The sequence below is a fragment of the Kogia breviceps genome, chromosome 13 (assembly GCF_026419965.1).
Source record: "Kogia breviceps isolate mKogBre1 chromosome 13, mKogBre1 haplotype 1, whole genome shotgun sequence".
Classification (NCBI taxonomy): domain Eukaryota; kingdom Metazoa; phylum Chordata; class Mammalia; order Artiodactyla; family Physeteridae; genus Kogia; species Kogia breviceps.
In genome coordinates, this window is record NC_081322.1 from 2858073 (window position 1) to 2876634 (window position 18562).

Sequence of the window (18562 nt, forward strand, 5' to 3'; positions counted from 1 at the left end):
TCTGTGTCTCAATTTCTGCCCTGCAGACCGGTTCATCTGTACCATTTTTCTAGCTTTCACATATATGTGTTAATATATGATATTTGTTTTTCTCTTTCTGACTTACTTCACTCTGTATGACAGTCTCTAGATGCATCCACATCTCTACAAATGACCCAATTTCGTTCCTTTTTAACGCTGAGTAATAGTCCATTGCCTATATGTACCACATCTTCTTTATCCATTCATCTGTCGATGGGCATTTAGGTTGCTTCTATGTCTTGGTTATTGTAAATAGTACTGCAGTGAACGTTGGGTGCATGACTCTTTTTGAATTATGGTTTTCTCTGGGTATATGCCCAGTAGTGGGATTGCTGGGTCATATGGTAATTCTATTTTTAGTTTCTTAAGGAACCTCCATAGTGCCTGTAACAATTTACATTCCCACCAACAGTGCAAGAGGGTTCCCTTTTTAGAGTTTCATGTTTGTTTTTTTGTTTTTTTTTGTGATTTTTTTGCGGTACACGGGCCTCTCACTGCCGTGGCCTCTCCCGTCGTGGAGCACAGGTTCCGGACGCGCAGGCTCAGTGGCCACAACTCACGGGCCCAGACGCTCCGCAGCACGTGGGATCCTCCCGAACCGGGGCACGAACCCGCGTCCCCTGCATCTGCAGGCGGATTCTCAACCACTGCGCCACCAGGGAAGCTCGAGTTTCATGTTTTGAATTACTTTTTGGCCAGATGTGGATCCTTCCCTCTCACCAAAAAATGGACTCCATAGTCTTGTTAGTCTTCCCTACCTTCAACAGTTGCCTTATAGAATCCCTGCACCGGGACTGTGCTGGCACCGCCAGGAAGGTTGGAGCACGGCCGAGGGCCCATGTCTGCAGGCAGGACCAGTCTCTTCCAGAAGACAACTCGCCAGTCTTGCTGGGGGATTGCTTGCAGTGGGATCTAGCAGAAGAAGTGTGCTTGTAAAGAAAGAGGCACAGAAGTGGTGTCACGAAGGAAAGAGGGATGGGAGATGTTACTTGAGTTAACCTTTTGAACAGGATTCAGGCCTGAAGGATCAGATGAAATACAGCTGTACACAGACTTTGAACATCTCTCTAGCAGCTTTTTTCTCCCTGATATATTACAGTTTTAAGAAATATTCTCCCAAGGTCTCAACTTTTAAAACATTTTCTTCCAGAGGTATGAGAAAGGAAAAGATGTTACCTCTAGTATATGTTTCTTCTTTTCCTCCTCCATCCTTCCCTTTTAAAAAAAGTTTGCAAAAGGATTATAAGAGCTCCGCCATAATAATTAAAATAAATATATGTCAAAGTTAGAAAGTATCGGTAATTACAAATAGGATATGTTGAAATCTTAACTTTTTGATGTAAACTAACTGAATTTACTTTCAATTGTCAGCCATTTTAGTAGCCTGCAAAAGCTTAAAAAGCAATAATAATAAACAACTGCCACTACTTGTTATTTAACTAATGAAATTTTCTAAGCCTGGAATATTGCCAACTTTATTTATTGTGTGGGGAGGGCAGAAGAAATGTTTTTCTCTCCTTTGTCCCTCTTGTTGCCTCTCTAAAGTTTCCTTATGTTCAGCCTCAAGTTAATGGATACTTTATTTAAATGCATGTTCATGAGTAAACAGGTATGTATTATTGGCTGGTACAAATTGTCCAAAATGTCTGCTCAAGATAGATATTCCCTCTACAATAGTTCAGCATGAGCTAAAACCACCTGTGGCTGTAAAACTACAGCATAAGCCTTCCGTTTTTGGAACTCCTCTATTTTAGAATATCCACCTTTATCTTTGCCTCCATGTAATTGTGATTCATTGTCTATTTCTCAGCCCTCCGTAAATTAAGTGGAACAAGCCAAATCATTCTGTCTTTATAATTTCTTCCAGCCTAACAATTTTCAATTTCTTTCAACACATTTCAAATGGTACTTTTTTGAGTCACTGGATCCTCAAGGTACCTGCTTCTGGAAAAGATCTGCACACCAATTTTTGTATTAAAATATGCTACCCCCAACTGTAGGTGTGGCTTGATCTGAATGACAAGAGCAAGATGATCATTTTGTTCTGGAAAACATTTGGTTACGTACTGAGTAGTAGAACGTTACTTTACTAGGCATTCAGGGAAGAGAAATACAGTTTGCAAATTACATATTATTTTTAGAAAGCAAAATGATACAAGAAGTAGAGAGGCACAAATTATATATATATATTAATAAGATAAGAGAGAGCTACCTTTTATTTTTTTCTTTAAGACTTTATTTTCTAGTACAGTTTTAGGTTCACGACAAAATCGAGAACATATAGAGATTTCCCTTATACTTCCTGCTACCACACATGCACAGCCTCCCGCATTATCAAAATCCCCACCAGGATGGTACACTTATTACAATTGAAGAACCTACACTGACACATCATAATAATCCAAAGTCCATAGTTTACACTGTCATTCATTCTTGGTGTTGTTCATTCTGTGGGTTTAGACAAATATATAATGACATATATCCATCATTATAGTTTCAAATATAGAGTATTTTCAAGGCCCTAAAATTTCTTTGTGCTTCGCCTCTTCATCTCTTCTGACTCCTGGCAACCCGTGATCCCTTTACTGTCTCTACAGTTCTTCCTTTACCAGAACGCCATATAGTTGGAATCGTACAGTATGTGGTCTTTTCTGATCAGCTTCTTTTACTTAGTAATATGCCTTTAATTTCCCTCCATGTCTTATCATGGCTTGATAGCTCATGTCTTTTTAGCACTTAATAATGTTCTATTGTCTGTATGTTCCACAGTTGATTCATTCACCTAATGAAGGATATTTTAGTTGCTTCCAAGTTTTGTCAATTATGAATAAAGCTGCTATGAACATCTGTGTGTGTTTCTGTGTGTATACATAAGTCTTCATCCTCTTTGGGTAAATATCGAGGAATGCCATTGCTGGGTTACCTGGGAGGAGTTTGTTTAATTTTGTAGGAAACTGCCAAACAGTGTTTCAAAGTGGCTGTACCATGTTGCACTCCTACCAGCAATGAATGAGAAATCCTGTTGCTCCACATCCTCACCAGCACTTGGTATTGTCAGTGTTCTCACTTTGGCCATTCTAATTAGTGTGTAGTGGTATCTCATTTTTGTTTAAATTGCACTTTCCTGATGATGTATAATGTGGGGAATATTTTCATAAGTTTATTTGCCATCTGTATGTTTTTGTTGGTGAGGTGACTTTAAGGTCTATGGCCCATTTTTAGTGGGTTATTTTTCTACTGTTTTAAGAGAGTTATTTTTGTGTATTTGGGGTAACAGTCCTTTATCAAGTACATCTTTTGCAAATATTTTCTTGCAGTCCATGGCCTGTCTTCTCATTCTCTTGGCATTGTCTTTCATAGAGCAGAAGGAAGCTAGCTTTTGAGTTAGGCCTTGAAAAATAAGACATATCTTAAAGCAGAATTGGAGAAAAATATACCTTCTGGCTGAGGGAGTAGCAAAAGGAAAGCAAATTGATTGCAAAATGTATCAGCTGTTCCAGAATTGGGGGAATGGTGATGTTAACTTAGGATGGCGGGTGAAATATGGGAAAAAAGTGAGACTATAAAGACAATTGAATTCAAATTGTGAAGAGCCCTGAGTGTCATAACGAAAAGTACATGTGTTTGAGCAGTGAAATACAGATTTAGGAAGAGAGGAGTAATCCAGGTTTTGGCTGATGTGACACAATTCACCTCTACTAAATTTACTGTTACCATATTTGTAACTAAATTTTGCTTTTCCAATGCCTTACTTGTATGATTGCATATAGGACCACAGACCCTGATCTAAATCAGGAGAGCAACACAATCCTGAGAAGTTCCATCTTTTTAAGGAAACCCATCGCTACAACCTGGCCGGAACTGTGGATATCTTAACGCTAATGCTAGAAGCTCTTTTTCCCACATTTGGTAAGCTATTATCCTTAAAATGTACGTAATTGTTTCCCTCATATTTCTTTTAAATTAAAAATGAGAGCAGAGGCATTATGCCTTCTTTGCAGGCTACCTATAAGAAGAGACCTCTACTACACCTAGCAGATTGAAGCAACGAGATTAAATTGAAGCCAGACACTCCAACCGAGTAAGCTATTGCTATTTACATTCTGTGAACCGCTTGGTCTTTACTTGTAAAACAGGAGGGGATAATAAGACCAAACTGATAATATTAATTTGAGGATCACAAATGATAATATATATTTTCTTTTTTTTTCTTTCTTTTTTTTTTTTGAGGTACGCGGGCCTCTCACTGCTGTGGCCTCTCCCGTTGTGGAGCACAGGCTCCGGACGCGCAGGCTCAGCGGCCATGGCTCACGGGCCCAGCCGCTCCGTGGCATGTGGGATCCTCCCGGACCGGGGCACGAACCCGTGTCCCCTGTATCGGCAGGCGGACTCCCAACCACTGCGCCACCAGGGAAGCCCGATAATATATATTTTCTTAGCTCATATTGACATAAGACAGACAATACATGATGGCGTTTATGCATACATATATACTATGTCTATTATTAATATGAGTAATAATTGTATTTCCTTTGAAAACATTCTTATTGAATATTATTAATTATAATCAAAGAATATATCAGTTGAAATATTACTTTCATATTAAATAATGTATTTGATCCTTTCAACACATTGTTGGGAAGGTACTGTATTAACTCACCTTTGAGCAGGGAAACAACTTTTGTTAATGAAAGTGGTGACCTCAGAGGGGCCATTAACTGCTGAGACTTCACTTCTCTTGAGTGCTTGGTTTATTTGAAATAAAGCCAACATCACCACATTTGCATGCCACAGACTTACAAGGATATTTCCCTTTTAGAGTTTTTTCTTGGTTGATCAATTAATTAGAAGTCACAAGACTAGTGCCTACTCCTAAAGCTTAAGCCTATATCTATTAGACACTATTAATATTTCCATTCTTCTTTAGAAACATTTTTAAAGTTCTTTAAATAAGAAAGGTATTTGGCTGCAAAATTGTATGAAAGTGAAGTTAATTTGTTTTGTTTTTTAAATGTAAACCATGTACTCACAATTCTCAAAGGTTAGCGACGCTTGCGATTTTTTTCTTTCTTCTATCTCTGCCAGAAATGACACTTTCCTGTACAAGAAAAGGAAGAGAACATATTTAGAAGTGTTTCTGTATATTGTTGATTTTATATATCAAGTTGCTTTAGGAAGTCATCAATTAGGTCTGCTGTTGGAATCACAAGTCTGAAAAGGCACAATTGTGGTATTAGGATTAACCTTACATTGACTCTAAGCTGGAAATCAAAAATATTTTCTAGTAATGATCTAGCTTTATTATTTCATCACTCTTTTCCAAAGCCCCCTTATACCTAGTGATTCTAAATGTGAAAGACTGAGTCAAGATGGGCCATGTCCTCCCATTTGGGGATAATGCTCTTGCTACATTGTTATTTAGTACTTGAAAACTTTACCAAAGTTTTGACAAGACTAAAATATAAGACTTCTCCTTTGATCTTTCATGCATGTTCAAGCCAATGGGATCGTTTAGAGAGCCCGACTTGGTTCAAGCTGTTTCCTCACTCCATTCAAAAAAAGTGATTCGTATCTCCCACGACATAAACTCAAAATTCCTTAGCCTCACATGCGAGGCTTTGACTATCAGTACAAAAATTTCTTTCCCGTTTTCATTTCTAACACAACATGAACCCTACCCTTTGGACACACTGAATTGCGCTCCACTTTCCAAAGGTACTTTCCACATTGCTGTCTTCGAGCTTCTGTTTATGTTATTTCTTCTATGGGGGGTGTAATCCCTCCCCTTTTCTCTTCCAGTTAATATTCTACCTTGATCCTGCTTGAAATGCTACCATGGATCTTGAAGTGTGAGGTATGTTTGAGAATTTGGGAAGCAAATCACTTGGAGAAATTTTGAGTTTTTGACTTCTTGTATTTCATGTTGGCAACGAGGGTTCCTTTTCTAGCTCACCAACAAGATAGTTCAGTCTGAGTTTTCTGATTTTAAAAATGACACATTTTCATCTGAAAGAAGGACTCACTAGAAGTAAAATCTAATAGTAACATATTGTTTTATTTTAAACATGATTTGTCACTATCACATCATCCCATCCCTAATATCTTGCTGGACTGGTTAGCAGGTAAAATCCCAAATTGGCTGAAACATTCCACTTCTGCTTCTGGAAAATCCAACACTGTGAGTAGTTCCAGCAAGTATTTACAATTCCCATTGGAACGTGGAGACAATCCAGGTTTAATCTTTCCACTCATCATCCTCAGCTCTGTATTTATGAACAGCATTCTTACCATGGGTATCATTTCATTTTCATTTTAGCTGAACTGAACAAATTGAACTTCTCAAATAAAGAAGGAGCCATTGGATGAACAGTGAATCAAAGACCAGATGCCTGGAGGCACTTAACACACCAGACTATTAGAACGAATCAGTCTTTCAGGGGACGCACATATACCACACGCTACTCTGAAGTCCACTGAGTACTGAACAGCAACACTGTTTTGTCTGGTTTTACTTAGTACTCTTAAGACACTGATTGATTGACTTCCAAATAAAAGGATACATGGTAAAAGTTTAACTTGTGAAACAAATAAGACCCCTGCCGTTCAACATTTCTTATCAATTGGGTTACAATGATGCTTCTTTAGTCTTTAACATTTTGCAAATATTTGTCCTACTGTTGGTATCTCACACTATTCTAAGTGCCACATTAATATCAGCATAAGTATATTATAACATGTGATATTATAGTATTACAGAAATAAGTTAGAGGACTCGATTAATTATTCCTGGTTAGCTTTGGGCCTGGTTTAGCAATACTAAATTATTATTTTAAATTCTGTTGACCTTATAAATGTTTTATCAACCATCTATTAAATAATCAATCAGATACTTAGGGCAGTAAAGTCGAATAAATTTCTAAATCATGTACAGAGTGAGCTAGCTTTGTAATAAACTAGAGCACATTCTAAGCACATGAATGTTCCATTTATGTAGTTCATTTACAAGTGTAATTTCTCAGGGTTAAAGCAGTTCATTATGTTTTATGAATCTTCAGAAACCATTAAGAATGTATGTTGACATGCATAAGCTTGGATGCATTCTAGCATTGTGCGTATTCAAATAGGATTACTATTTAATCCTATCATAAAAATAATGCAATCAGCTTGTAATTTTCTTTCTCCTTAAAATATTTCACACAGGCTACCTCTTTAATCTTTAACTACTACCACATATTTGTTTCATCCTACCCAATAATAACATTTCAGTGGGGTCAACCTTTTGTCTTTATTGTTTTTGTCTTATTTAATGTAGTAATGCTTCATAGAGCATTTTTGTCTTTGTGTGCTTTTTAATAGCTTTGTCAGCAGGAGTGAGATACGAAACATATAATAGGTGATAAGGCAAGAGCACTAACCAGTCACCCTGGATTCTTAGCTAGTGCCCGGGATGCCACAGCCAAGCAGAACAAAAGCGAACATGGTTTTGTGTGACCAGGTGGGCTTGGTTGCGAATTATCCCTGCTCTGAAGGGGATGCCCTGCTCTGTGATATGCGCGCCCAGAAGCACAATGACAATAGAATACACACCCTAATGTCTCTCGGAGAATGTAAAGTTCTTCTTTCTTGGCACGAAAGTATAGTCATTATTTGCTGATTTGTTGTTTACTTCTGGTTCTTTCAGATACGTTTTCAGGGCTATTTTCATTATAAAGATACTATGTATAATTTGGAAGACACCATCTTCCATCAGCTATGCCATATTTAGTCTTCCACTATGTGGCCTATGAGAATACTTGTCAGGTGAGGAGTCAGAAAGATCAGGGTCTCAGACCCAGCTTTGCTGCTAACTAATATTGTATTCACAGATTAATCCTATCTTTTGAACTTCTGTCTCTTTTCTTGCAAAACCTTGGATTTCAAATTACCTATCTGTAATTATTCATGTGGCTTTTTAATTGATTGGAAATATGTCTGAAATAAAGTCAGATATTTATAGATGTGAGATAGAGATGTCATTTCATTATGAAAAAGGGAACATTTATCATCAATGCTATTTTAAGACCATAATTCTAGAGGAATTTTTAGTTATGAGCTGAAATCTCAGTGCTTTAACTAAATTCAAGCTCATGTCTATCAAATTCCGTGCTCACTGGAGATTAACAGGCCTTACTTCTTTTTTTTTTTTTTTTTTTTTTTTTTTTTTTACCATTTAGATATTAACTTTTCAATCCTACCAAGCAGTAAGGGGCAGTGGAATTAGTAAAGATATATTAAGCAGCATACAGAGAATTTCTCTTCATTTTTAATGGAATCTTAACTTCATTTTTAATTTGTGATCATTTCCCTTGTATTGATTTTAAGTTCATTTTTGTTCGAACACTGAAGATATAATCATCTAAGCACTTTCATAGTATTAACATGATTGCAAGACACATTCCTGAGGCAACACATATTTGAAAATAAGTTAGTATATAGCTATATGAAAATGCTACTACAAATGACAAAGAAGTTGTATCTGATCATGTAGTTGCATCTGGTCATTCAAGTCGGTTTGGAATGTATTAGGCAGCACCTTGTTAGCAGTTTGGGCAGAGGTTCTCAAACCCAGCTTTGAAAAGTAGACTAAGTTGGGGAACTGTGAACTAATACTGGTATCCGAGCTCTGCCTCAGAACCATTCATTCAGAATTTCTTGAAACGTTAAGCTGGAATAAAAATGTGTACCGAAAATAAATTAAAATGCCCTTTATTTTAGCTATTACATGATAGAGTCATTAAGGCAATGGTCCCCAAACCTTACTGCATATTGGAATCACGTGGGGGCTCTTCAGAAACTACTGATAGCTGTATTGCCTCCCACATATTCTGACCTAATTAGTTCGAGGTGTTGCATGGGCATGGGATTTTGTAAATCTCTGCAGTTGATACTAATGTGAAGGAAAGTCTGGAAACCATTGCATTAAAGAATGCTCCTTCCATATCGATATATTTTGCTATCTTATAATAACTACATGTTAAAAGTGGGAAAATCTAAAAATTAACTCTTCAGAGGTCTCTAAAAAGAAACAGAAATAGAAGAAGCTCAGAATGGAGTATTCCAGGTTTATTGGACTCAAGTATTGCTCCAGGTATGGTGAACAAAATCCATTTCTTCAGAAATCTATTTTTTCCACATACGTGGCATAATTTTTTGTGGTTTTTTTTAGCTTTTTAACACATTTGTAATAATATAACCTGTTTAGAAAATTGGCAATATTGGGAGCTGTCAATGTAAAAAACAGACAAGTTGCCTAATTCTTATTGCCAATTCATCTGGATTACTATTTTCAGTTGCTTGACTTGAAGTTTCAAGGGTAGATTCAGGTTAGCTAATGCCAATGGATATCCCTTTTCAAAAAATGTTTTGACTTATTTTTTTTAACAACTCCAGTCCTATTCATTAAGGGACAAAACAGATTATCTTTCACTTGTTGTCTCTTGGTAATTTTCAACAGGTAGGTAATATAAAGTCTTGCTGTATATGTTTTGAATCGTATAGGAAGATTACTTGTACTTTCAGAGATTTTGTTTTATTTCGTTTTGATTTATTTTGTTTAGGAAAATCTATATTGGGCATGAAAGGAATGTAGTGATTTGAGTGAAATACATTACTCTTGGTGAAATTAGATGTCTATTATTGACTTTGAAACCAAAGCTTTCGTTATTAACAGAACTGCAATCTTTAGATGATCATTGAAGATGGCCCGTAAAAGTGCTTGAGCAGGGAATTCCTTGGCAGTCCAAGTGGTTAGGATGCCACGCTTCCACTGTTGGGGGCCGGGATTTGATACGTGGCCGGGGAACTTGCAGGACCTAAAATCCCACAAGCCACGTGGTGCGGCCATAAAAAAAAAAGTGCTTGAGCAAAGAGGGACTTCAATGTCACTTGGCAATGGGCATGGCTGAGAATACACAGAAAAAAAGTGTGGATGTGTTATCAATATAACAGATACTTAGGAGGGCCTGGATCTTTAATACCATCAATACTTTTAAAAAAAACAATTCCTCCTAATATTTGGTAAGAATCTAAATGCTATCCCTTATGTCTTAGGATACTTTAATGATTTGGTTTTGATATGGTCTATAGGTTGGAAAGCACAATAAGAGTTATAAATTTGTAAACTGTGGGAAGGTGGAAACCTCAACAAGAGCCTGGTACCCTGTCTCTGCTGCTCATCCAATTATGGCTAATTGTTAGAGCCTTAAGTATATGGCATCATATATCACATATAGCTATACTGCATATAGCCAAGACCTTTAAAGTAGGGTGTCTTTGATCAAGACCTTGATAAATAGAACCTAGAAAAGTGCCAGATACTTTAAAAAAAAAAAAAAAAAAGTCTTGTACTGCCAGTGAAATCTGAGGCAAAGACTCAGAGCCATTATATCTATGTTGTGTGGTAGAAAGGAAGTGAGTTGATCTGTGTGCAAATCTATTTGGAGCATGGTTGAGTGCTTACTCCTGTGACTTGTGGAGACCAGCTTTTAGGAGAGATGGAAGCATTGGAGAAGAAGCATAGTACCTGGCTGAGAAAAACCTACATATCTTCTTCCTGAGAGTAGAGTAGCCTCAACACAACTTCCTAAACTAATCACCCTTAGGCCCCTGGAGAAGAAACTCTTATCCCAGTTTTTACTATTTCACAATCCAGCACTAGCCAAGAGACACCAACAGCTTGATCTCCATGTTGAGAGGTCACAGGTACTAATGAGTTAGCAGAGAAATCTATGTTCTATGGAAGCTCTTGATTAATTTTCACTGCTATGAAGTATTTCATTGTATGAAATATAATTCTATATCACAATTTATTTGTCTATTTTTTGTTCACTTAGTTTTCTTTTTTTTGTTGTAATCATTAACATCCTCCTACAGGTGTCCTTGTGGTTTTGTGAAAAAGTTTCTCCAAGACAAATCCCTAGGAATGGAATGGCTAGAAGTATGCATATCTTCTTCTATACTAGATGTTTTTAAATTGCGTTTCCAAGTGGCAGTACTAATTTTAACTTCAACTAGCAGTTTATTAGAGTTTACATTGTTTCATATCTTTTCTGACATTTTATTGCCAGTCTTTTCAATGTTTACTCCTTTATGGTTGTGGTTTTAATTTTCATTTCTTTGATTACTAGGTAGTTGAGCTTTCTTTATTTGTGCATCACAGTTTTTATTGCCTCTTATGTGATTCATTTATACATTTTCCTAAAAGGTTTATATTTTTCCCATGACAATATTGCTGTATATAATATAAAATAATAAAAGAATCTTGGAGGTTTCCTGTAATTGTGACTTCTAGTTGCCTTCCAGTTTCTACTGCCCCCTACTTCTTTAGTAAAAGAACTCTATATTTTAGCTGAGTATATTGTCAACTACCTATATTATTGTATGTCCAAATCTCCTTTTTAAGATAAGTGTAGCCATGAGTTAGGTTCTGGCCAATGAAATATAAGCTGACATGTTGAATGGATCTTCCAGAGTGTCTACTTACATGTCTACTTACTACCCTCTCTTAGTTTCTAGTCAATATGGACTACCTGGTAACAGACTAGCTTTCCCAGTATAAACAACTAGAAAACCAAATTAGTAACTAAGCGCCCTCTTTTAGGCATTAGTCAAGAGGCACCATAGACTTAGGATCCCAGAGAGAATGGAAACAAATGAGGTAAGCCCAATAATTGCCCCAGCTTTCTATCTGGGAGTGTTTTTTAGATACTGGTACAGAAAGGGAAAATTCAAAGATCAGCTACCTCAATGAGTTGAAGAAATAGAGATTATTGGGCATCTGGAATATGAGGGCATAGTTCTGGAAAGGAGTGTGATATGTAGAAAGAGAAATCTAGATATCTGCATGAAGAGTTCCTTAAGTCATTGGCTGAATATTAAACATCACATCATAGGGTGGTACACTACAAGACAAGATGAAGAACCATTACTGGGAACTCTGGATGGAGCAACTTAGAAATAAAATGCTATTCATCCACAGAAAGGTACAAACTACCAATACAGAAGAAAAAGTGATAAGTCTCAAAACCATTACATGAGAAAAAAAATCAGATACAAAGTAATATATACTGTATGAAGCCATTTGTATGAAACTCAACAATAAGCAATACTATTATATACTGATAAAAAGCAGATCACTGTTTACCTTAAAAATGATGGAAATGTTCAAAAGTTTGATTGTGGTGGTGCTTACACAAATATATACCAATGCCAAAATTCATCAACTGAAAACTTAAGATAGCTGCATTTTATTTCATGAAATTTATACCTTAATAAAGTTTATTTTATGAAAGGAAACAAAGTGCCATTTTCTTCTCTTTTTTCAACTTATTTCTTAGAATGGGAATCTGAAAACTGGAGAACTAAAAGCTATACTGCCCCATGAGGGCAAGATCTATTTCCTATGGGATACTGGAGAGATGTAGGAAAGACCTCCAGCCTCTGAAATGATTATGAATCTATGATAGATGTACATAGGTCACGTGTATCTAAATGGCATATACACATCTAGAAAGAGAGATCACTGGACTCTTCTCTCTTGATTTCTTTTACATGAAGGAAAAGATGAACCTCTGCTGTTTAAGCTACTGTTGTTCTTCAATATGATGTTCCCTGAAGCTGAGCCTAATTTAAATAATACACATGACTTCCAGGCAGAAAGAAGATTTTATTTACAAAATTAGACTGGTGTTTTATGATCTACGACACTAGAATCTAAATGAGTAAAACTTATAGACCTTAATGAATAAAAATAGTGCAATCCAAGTTTTCTACATACAGTGCAGTCCTATATGAGGGCTAAAGAAAGATTTTCTTCAGCATAGAAGCATTCAGAATGCATTCCATCTCTGTACCCGACATGAGGAAATTCTTTAGGAAACTATTCTAATTAAATTAAATCAGAACAAATTCTCAAGATAGGGAAAGATGAAGATCATAACAAATGAGAGTAAGCAATAAACACTGCTATACTGCTGTAATACTGATATACTGATAGATTAATCTGTATGAATATAATGATAGTAAAACTGAGGATTGGTAAAATGGTAAAATGGGAAATATAAAAATCACACACAGACACTAAAGGGAAGAAACAATAGCTTAGACTAAAAATTCTAAAGTTTTTAATAATTAAACACTATTGGGAGAATTAAACCATATAAAACTTTCATCTCAGTGGTCAAGAGATAAGAAAGTAGGTAAGCCAACCAAATATGGAGGGGCCTTCATTCTTTAAAATTAATATGACAATATGGAAATATAGGTTCAATATTCCTTTAAAGATAGAATGACAAATAGTAGACAAATGGAGGTATACTTTCAAACTTCCAAATTAGTGAGGGTGTAAGTCAAAAAAGGAAACGTGTTCAATCAAAATAAAAATGATAAAATATGATATAAAGAAGTTTATAATAGAGGATATTAAGTTAATGGAAAAAATTTAATGAATATGAGTGACTCTGTTTCCCTAACAGAAAACAAACATTATTATTTTTGTTATTTATTTATTTATTATTCTTGTAAAAGAAATGTGGCCAAGTTCTAGTCTTTACTGATGGGATATCAACATCTAGAAAGAGAGATCACTCAATTGTACATGGATTAGACTGTTTCCATGAATTTTGGAATTAATCCCTATGAATAAAAAATATCCTCACTTTTCATTTTGAATTTAAAATAACTGCATATCTTAAATTCCTACTTGATCATCTTCCCTCTTATCTCTCTTCCTTCTACAAACAATATTTTATATGTTTATTATAATATTTCTCCATTGTGGTTAAGTGTCATTTCTGTCTACAGATTTTGGCCTCCTGGAAGAAGTATTGAATATTACACATTATAACAGCTCAAAAAATGTTCTATGTAAAGAAAACTTATCTCTCTCCTTATTATAAACCCTTTGTGTGATTGCTTTTGTCACATTTCCATCATTCATAGGGCCTTACATTACATTTTGCTAAAAAGAATGTGATCTCAGTAATTGTTGAATGAAACAGAGTTTAATACATAGAACACTTTCAAATACAGGAAATACTGTTAAGAAACAAACTAGAAAATGAGACATCAGAAGGGTGAAGAAAAATGGCATGCACATCAAGCTCTAAATCTCATCTGCTTTGTTCACAGGCAGCTCTTTTGCTTTTAATAAACATGCATTCTTTTTTTGGCCACATATTTGGCAAAATTAGCTAGCTCTTTTTCTAGCTCACAGGAGAGTTGAAGCAGCATATTACAAACGTGCTAATGGATGAGAGGATTTTAAAGGTAGGTACAAGGTACACATGTAGCAGTAAGAAAAGATTGTTAATTGCATAAATGTGAGAGAAAATACGGAAAAATTATACAAAGCAGATTTAAGAATTGTAGTGGCAGGGCTTCCCTGGTGACGCAGTGGTTGAGAGTCCGCCTGCCGATGCAGGGGACACGGGTTCGTGCCCCGGTCCGGGAAGATCCCACGTGCCGCGGAGCGGCTGGGCCCGTGAGCCATGGCCGCTGAGCCTGCGCGTCCGGAGCCTGTGCTCCACAACGGGAGAGGCCACAACGGTGAGAGGCCCGCGTGCCGGAAAAAAAAAAAAGAATTGTAGTGGCAAAATGTCCTAGAAACTTAATGGCCCTTTTGGACATCTTTCTACCACAGTAAAAACAATAAGAACATGTTTTTAATGATGACATTGCTACATAAAAATATACAAAGTGTTCCACAATCCATTTGTTGTAGAGAGAATGCAGTGCAGTTTTTAAATCTTTCTATCAAAATAAGAAAAGGAAGAAAGGTCATTTATTATAACATTCACCTAAATGAATGCCTCATTCTATGGCAAAGCCTAAATGATGCTCCATTTTACATTATTTTATGTTCTTTTAAATATGATATGATTTGTGTATATTTCCTCTCGTTCTTTGAACATCACTGAAAAATAGGTAAAGAAATGATTTCTACTGCACAGGTGGAGATATAAGTTTGCGGATAACACAAATTCTCACACAAAACCAATTTGGACAATAATTTTGAAAAAACAATTCTAATTGTTTTGTCTTCATCCATTAAAAATGTTAAATCTATTTTTCATCTACTCATAGTTTGGACTATTTCCTCAAAAATACACTATTATTCTTTTATTTTTATTTAATTTACTCTTGTTATAGATGCACAATCACTGAAATTTACAAGTCAGTTGAGTGCAGCAATTCTTTCAAAACAATGTGCTTTGTTTGAGCTGTAATACTGGCTAGGACATTGTTAAACCTCCCTGCAGGACCAGAAGAAAAGAATGAAGTGATGAATAGAGGTAAAGAATATACCCAAGTAGAGAGATAAAGCCTATGTTTTGCAATGGTTGAAGGCTGTGGACTTTGTTCAGTACCCTCCAAGGTATTATTTCTTCATGAAATGGTATTCTCAAAACAAGTTCTTCAAATGTCAGAGGAAAGAGGTAGCCAATAGCCTAGAGCTTGGAAAAGCAGTAAAACCTTTTTAGAAGTAACCCTGCTTGAAATGTATTTTGATTGCATTTCCTGATATAATGTTTTCTCCCCCATGGTACATTGTTCAGTGAATTTGTTTGCAAAAATAAAAATGTTTTCACCTGCTGATCTCCAAAGTAAACATGATCAAATTAAAGCTCAAAAGATGGCTTTATAGATACCATATAAGAGCAGTTGTTTTCAATATTCTTTTATTTTACATGACCATTGCCAAGAGGTAAAAGCTGATGCTGAAAATATTCTCATTAGATTGAAAGTTATCAAGACCCATAAAAGAATTATTTCTTTGAAAATGTGTTTGTTCCTTTCTCCTTCTTCTCAATGCCTTCTTGAATGGTATAAAGTACAAACCAGCACTCAGAAAGTTGCTTATGTAGATGGATTAATTTGATTACATAATAATTTCCTGATGGGATAGCTTATTCAATAAATATCATATGAGAGTGATGAATGAGGATTTACTGAGATCACTTTTTTTTTTTGACACTGCCCAAAGTTGAAACAAAACTTTGGGCTTTCTGCTTTCGTCTTGGTAAAAACATTGAGGTTTTTTTTTTTCCCCTCAGGGATCACAAATGGATAAAGTAACATAGAGATAAAAAGTCATTTTCTAAATAAAGGTACAATCGAGGCACCCACATAAGAAACTCCAGGTCTGACTGACTAGTCAATCGTCGCAAAATTTCATAATTCAGATGCACATCTGGGATTGAGGGTTGATTTAGGATGTATGCTGTTCAGGATTACAGCTGAGAGGAACACACTTAATGAGGATTGAATGGGTATTTCATTCATTCATGTTTGTTCTACAGCATATCTGAAATATGTACTATCAAAAGAGATTTGGTTCCACTAACATCAAGTAGAGCAAGTATATGTATTCTCCTGGAAAGGCGCTGAGTGATTCTTTTTCTATTTCTTCCTGGTCATATTTAAGTCTAGCTCTAAGCAGTTAGTTTCAATTTTAACTATCATTGGTTAGTATAATAAAGGATATAAGAATTCTTCTGAAAAAAATGTATTAAAATGTTCCCTAATAACATTGCACGCTTTGGAATGCTCAATTTACATTATGAAAGCAGTAGGTCAAAAAACAGCAATGGCAATGACAAAAATATACCTCGAATTAATAAAGCTTTCCTACAGCACTTACACATTTACTCTATAAAGTTAGTTTTCCACTTTGTTTTTAGTGAAATCACAAGTGCTCAGAGCCAGTATTATCAATTAATTGTAGCACACATGTGCAAGATGCTAATTATGTTTGGATTTATAGTAATACTTCTTAATAGCATGGGATTACTCATGAGAAATAAACAGATCACACAGGAAAGCAATTTCATCCTTCAACCTTTTTTTAAAAAACATGCAACTTAGCAATTATTTAGTAATAGTACTTCTAATGTATAGACATTATTTGATTAGTAGAACACATCTGAAGTATAGGAAAAAGGTTAAAACAAAATGCCTTCATTTTTCGAGCGATAAAACTCCAAATTGTCTCCAATAGCATGATATCATATATCTTCCTAATATCTTTTAGTTAATTTTCAGGTAAATAAAATATACAAAGTTCACATGCAGTCTTGAGAACAAGATAGTATGGGAACTTATTCTATCCCTCCTCATCAGAGTTTCACTGCTCAGAATATGCAAGCGATGGTTGTATAGATCTCAGTCATCAAATTTTCTCAAGACAGGGCTCCATAACTATTCTATTTTGCTGTGAATAAAGCTAATTATTTCTGAGTTTTGGTTACTTGCATTATGCATCGACAGCTGTCATCTGGCTCCAATCTATAAAAAGTAAAAAAGCAAGTAACACTTAAAGTGTTAAGGAAACAAATCCAAGATTACTGTTCAAAGTCATAATATAAGTGTTCTTAATGTGTTTAGACAGGGAAAGTCTTAAATGGGTATTTATTGAGGCTATTCAGGCTTCATCCATTATTTGAACTTCTAGCAACAATTAAGGATTGACATAAACATTCAAAAACAAATAAGCTATGCAGTTCAAAACCACAACTTAGTTCTTAACCCTTTCAGCATTTAAAAATAGTAGTTACAGATTTTTAATCGGGAACTGGTGCTAGTAAAATCTGGAAAAATGGTTAGTTTCTTATAATATAAGCCTAGACTAAGTCAATTTATATGGTACCCTAGGGTATCAGAAATAAAAAATGAGCCATTTCAATTTGATAATACTATTGTAATAATAAACACAAAATTTTTATGTTAATCCTTCAAAGAAAATTTTCATGTTAACCACATCGACAGAATTGTGGAGGAGGAAAAATAATTTTTCCTCTACCCTTCTAGGTTGTTGGCTGAGACCCCCTATATGAGAGGATAAATTAACAGGAGAAAAACAAACCAAAATTTAATAACATGTATATCTCCTGTATACAAGGGAGATAACCAGGAAAACTGAGTCCATTCCCTGAAATGGCCCAAGCCATCACCTTGAATACCATCTCCAGCTAAAGACAAAAGATTTTGGGGGTGGGGAACCAGTTATAAGAAGTTTTTATGCAAAGCACAATAAACAAGAGTATGGTTGTTATGCAGATTTGTCTCTACCTTTTCCACTGGTAAGAGTTTCTAGAGATACAATCATCCCCCTCTTCCTGGTACAGGGAAGGAAACGCCCTTATAAATGGAGATTTCCCTTATAAATATAGATGTCTCTTACAAAAGGGTTACTTCTGCTCAGTTTCCAGAATTTCTTCTGTGTCTGCTGTTTCTAAAAATAATCAGCCCAAAACAATCTTAGGTCGAAGAGGCATATTTTAAGGTGGCAAATTCTATTCCCCTTCTGAATAGCTCACCTTCTTGGAGTTATTAGTTATCTTGGAGTTATTAGTTATTAGTTTATCGCCCTGTTATTTTTTGGTCATCTTAATTACATAAAAAAATTTTTTTTCCTGCGTTATTTAAGAAACAATGACCCAGGGCTTCCCTGGTGGCGCAGTGGTTGAGAGCCCGCCTGCCGATGCAGGGGACACGGGCTCGTGCC

The 18562-nt window shown here is 35.7% G+C and overlaps 1 long non-coding RNA gene across 1 annotated transcript; it reads left to right on the plus strand.

Moving 5' to 3' along the window:
* Positions 1-3795: 3795 nt before the first annotated feature.
* Positions 3796-8015, plus strand: LOC136792384 (uncharacterized). Its single transcript, XR_010836091.1, has 4 exons — positions 3796-3930; positions 4023-4102; positions 5821-5875; positions 6338-8015. It is a non-coding gene; the product is annotated as an uncharacterized lncRNA (long non-coding RNA).
* Positions 8016-18562: the final 10547 nt, after the last annotated feature.